Source organism: Salmo trutta, unplaced genomic scaffold (assembly GCF_901001165.1).
Source record: "Salmo trutta unplaced genomic scaffold, fSalTru1.1, whole genome shotgun sequence".
Taxonomy (NCBI): Eukaryota; Metazoa; Chordata; class Actinopteri; order Salmoniformes; family Salmonidae; genus Salmo; species Salmo trutta.
Window position 1 is genome coordinate 14,415,025 of NW_021822911.1, and position 4,037 is coordinate 14,419,061.

At 41.6% G+C, this 4,037-nt stretch overlaps 1 pseudogene; it reads left to right on the forward strand.

The window, feature by feature from the left end:
* The first annotated feature begins 571 nt into the window (after positions 1 to 571).
* Positions 572 to 3,572, forward strand: LOC115186499 (zinc finger protein 180-like; annotated as a pseudogene).
* Positions 3,573 to 4,037: the final 465 nt, after the last annotated feature.

Consider the following 4,037-nt stretch of genomic DNA (forward strand, 5'->3'; position numbering starts at 1 on the left):
AGGGATATCTTCAACCACCAACTTACCATCCTGAGACAAGGCCGAGTATAGCCCACAAAGATCTCCGCCACGGCACAACCCAAGGGGGGAGCCAACCCAGACAGGAAGACCACGTCAGTGACTCAACCCACTCAAGTGACGCACCCCTCGTAGGGACTGCATGGAAGAACACCAATAAGCCAGTGACTCAGCCCCTGTAAAAGGGTTAGAGGCAGAGAATCCCAGTGGAGAGAGGGGAACCGGCCAGGCAGAGACAGCAAGGGCGGTTCGTTGCTCCAGAGCCTTTCCGTTCACCTTCACACTCCTGGGCCAGACTACACTCAATCATAGGACCCACTGAAGAGATGAGTCTTCAGTAAAGACTTAAAGGTTGAGACCGAGTCTGCATCTGTCACACGGGTAGGCAGACCATTCCATAAAATTGGAGCTCTATAGGAGAAAGCCCTGCTTCCAGCTGTTTGCTTAGAAATTCTAGGGACAATTAGGAGGCCTGCGTCTTGTGACCGTAGTGTACGTGTAGGTATGTACGGCAGGACCAAATCGGAAAGATAGGTAGGAGCAAGCCCGCATAATGCTTTGTAGGTTAGCAGTAAAACACTGAAATCAACACTTGCCTAAACAGGAAGCCAGTGTAGGGAGGCTAGCACTGGAGTAATATGATCAATTTTTTTTAGTTCTAGTCAGGATTCTAGCAGCCGTATTTAGCACTAACTGAAGTTTATTTAGTACTTTATCCGGGTAGCCGGAAAGTAGAGCATTGCAGTAGTCCAACCTAGAAGTAACAAAGGCATGGATTAATTTTTCTGCGTCATTTTTGGACAGAAAGTTTCAGATTTTTGCAATGTTACGTAGATGGAAAAAAGCTGTCCTTGAAACAGTCTTGATATGTTCTTCAAAAGAGAGATCAGGGTCCAGAGTAACGCCGAGGTCCTTCACAGTTTTATTTGAGACGACTGTACAACCATCCAAATTAATTGTCAGATTTAACAGAAGATCTCTTTGTTTCTTGGGACCTAGAAGAAGCATCTCTGTTTTGTCCGAGTTTAAAAGTAGAACGTTTGCAGCCATCCACTTCCTTATGTGTCAAACACAGGCTTCTAGCAAGGGCAATTTTGGGGCTTCACCATGTTCCATTGAAATGTAAAGCTGTGTGTCATCCGCATAGCAGTGAAATTTAACATTATGTTTTCGAATGACATCCCCAAGAGGTAAAATATATAGTGAAAACAATAGTGGTCCTTAAACAGAACCTTGAGGAACACCGAAATTTACAGTTGATTTGTCAGAGGACAAACCATCCACAGAGACAAACTGATATCTTTCCGACAGATAAGATCTAAACCAGGCCAGAACTTGTCCATGTAGACCAATTTGGGTTTCCAATCTCTCCAAAAGAATGTGGTGATCGATGGTATCAAAAGCAGCACTAAGATCTAGGAGCACGGGGACAGATGCAGAGCCTCGGTCTGACGTCATTAAAAGGTCATTTACCACCTTCACAAGTGCAGTCTCAGTGCTATGATGGGGTCTAAAACCAGACTGAAGCGTTTCATATACATTGTTTGTCTTCAGGAAGGCAGTGAGTTGCTGCGCAACAGCTTTTTCTAAAAGTTTTGAGAGGAATGGAAGATTCGATATAGGCCGATAGTTTTTTATAATTTCTGGGTCAAGATTCGGCTTTTTCAAGAGAGGCTTTATTACTGCCTGTCTTGAACTAGTGGTTTGCTCATTACCAGATATACTACATCCATAACTAGTGGTTTCCTCATTACCAGATATACTACATCCATAACTAGTGGTTTCCTCATTACCAGATATACTACATCCATAACTAGTGGTTTCCTCATTACCAGATATACTACATCCATAACTAGTGGTTTCCTCATTACCAGATATACTACATCCATAACTAGTGGTTTCCTCATTACCAGATATACTACATCCATAACTAGTGGTTTCCTCATTAGCAGATATACTACATCCATAACTAGTAGTTTCCTCATTACCAGATATACTACATCCATAACTAGTGGTTTCCTCATTACCAGATATACTACATCCATAACTAGTGGTTTCCTCATTACCAGATATACTACATCCATAACTAGTGGTTTCCTCATTAGAATGGAGGAGTTTCTACAACCAAATTGCATGTGCATCATTGCAATTTTAGCAAACACAGAAAGGGGCCTATATTGGAGGCCAAAAGTCGTCTGGCACACTGCTTAGGTCTTGACTGTCTTGTCAATTGTTGTACAACTTCATGGGTACTCTCTGGTCATCCCTTTTTACCTCAAATAAACAGTGGATTTCTGCTGTTGTGGGCCTTTAACCATCTGTATGACTTTGTTGTTCACACAGGAGAGATATGGGACTATCGTGGATCCTCTGGGGATCCTCAGCAACATCATGATGCTGACGAGGCAGAGAAGAGTCTCTCCAGATCAGAACTCCTCAAGAAACACCAGCAGAGATCCACAGGGAAGAAATCTTACTTCTGCTCTGACTGTGGGAAAAGATTAAACTCCTCAGTAAAACTTAAAATACATCAAAGAATTCACACTGAAGAGAAACCTTTTGGCTGTACTCAATGTGGAAAGAGTTATGCCCTGTCAGGTAGCCTGATATCACATCAGAGAACACACACAGGAGAGAAACCTTTTAGCTGTAATCAATGTGGAAGGAGTTATGCCCTGTCAGGTAGCCTGATATCACATCAGAGAACACACACAAGAGAGACACCTTTTAGCTGTACTCAGTGTGGGAAGAGTTTTGTTCATTCTAGCTTTCTGAAGAGACACCAGATAACACACACAGGAGAGAAAGCTTTTAGCTGTAATCAATGTGGAAGGAGTTATAGAAAGTCAGCTAGCCTGAAATCACATCAGAGAACACACACAGGAGAGAAACCTTTTAGCTGTACTCAATGTGGGATGAGTTTTTTTCGTTCTAGCTGTCTGAATAGACACCAGAAAACACACACAGGAGAGAAACCTTTTGGCTGTAATCAATGTGGAAAGAGTTTTACCCAGTCAAGAAGCCTGATATCACATCAGAGAACACACACAACAGAGAAACCATATAGCTGTACTCAATGTGGGAAGAGTTTTTTTCGTTCTAGCTGTCTGAAGAGACACCAGAAAACACACACAGGAGAGAAACCTTTTAGCTGTAATCAATGTGGAAAGAGTTTTACCCAGTCAAGAAGCCTGATATCACATCAGAGAACACACACAACAGAGAAACCATATAGCTGTACTCAATGTGGGAAGAGTTTTTTTCGTTCTAGCTGTCTGAAGAGACACCAGAAAACACACACAGGAGAGAAACCTTTTAGCTGTAATCAATGTGGAAAGAGTTTTACCCAGTCAAGAAGCCTGATATCACATCAGAGAACACACACAAGAGAGAAATGAGAGAAACCATATAGCTGTACTCAATGTTGGAAGAGTTTTATTTCATCTAGACAGCTGAAGATACACCATAGAACACACACAGGAGAGAATAATTTTAGCTGTGATCAATGTGGGAAGGGGTTTGTTAGTTCTAGTGGTCTGAAGGTACACCATAGAACACACAGGAGAGAAACCTCATAGCTGTGATCAATGTGGGAAGAGATACTCTGATAAACAATCTCTGATCAAACATCAGAAAATACATGGAGTTGTTTCATGATATCAATGAATTAATGTCACAATGTAGAATGTTTTAACATTGTAGTAGCAGTATTTTAATGATGTCACAATGTAGAACCCTAAACGTTTGTCCCCTGTTCTATTGATTTCAACATGATATGGATATTATCCTCAGGGGGAAAATCCAGGCTCTGAAATGGAAGAGTTACTATTTATGTGATTTAACAAAAAGTGACTAACACAAAAAGAGTTGTTACACTTACCATGTTGGTGACCCACTTGAATCAAAATGCAACACTTCAAAATGTAGCGAGCTGTTTTCTACAAATTGTCCTCTAACCAGGGATGTACACATTATTCCCAGATTCCGTGTGGTTTTTGAGCTGTTTTAACAGGACGTGC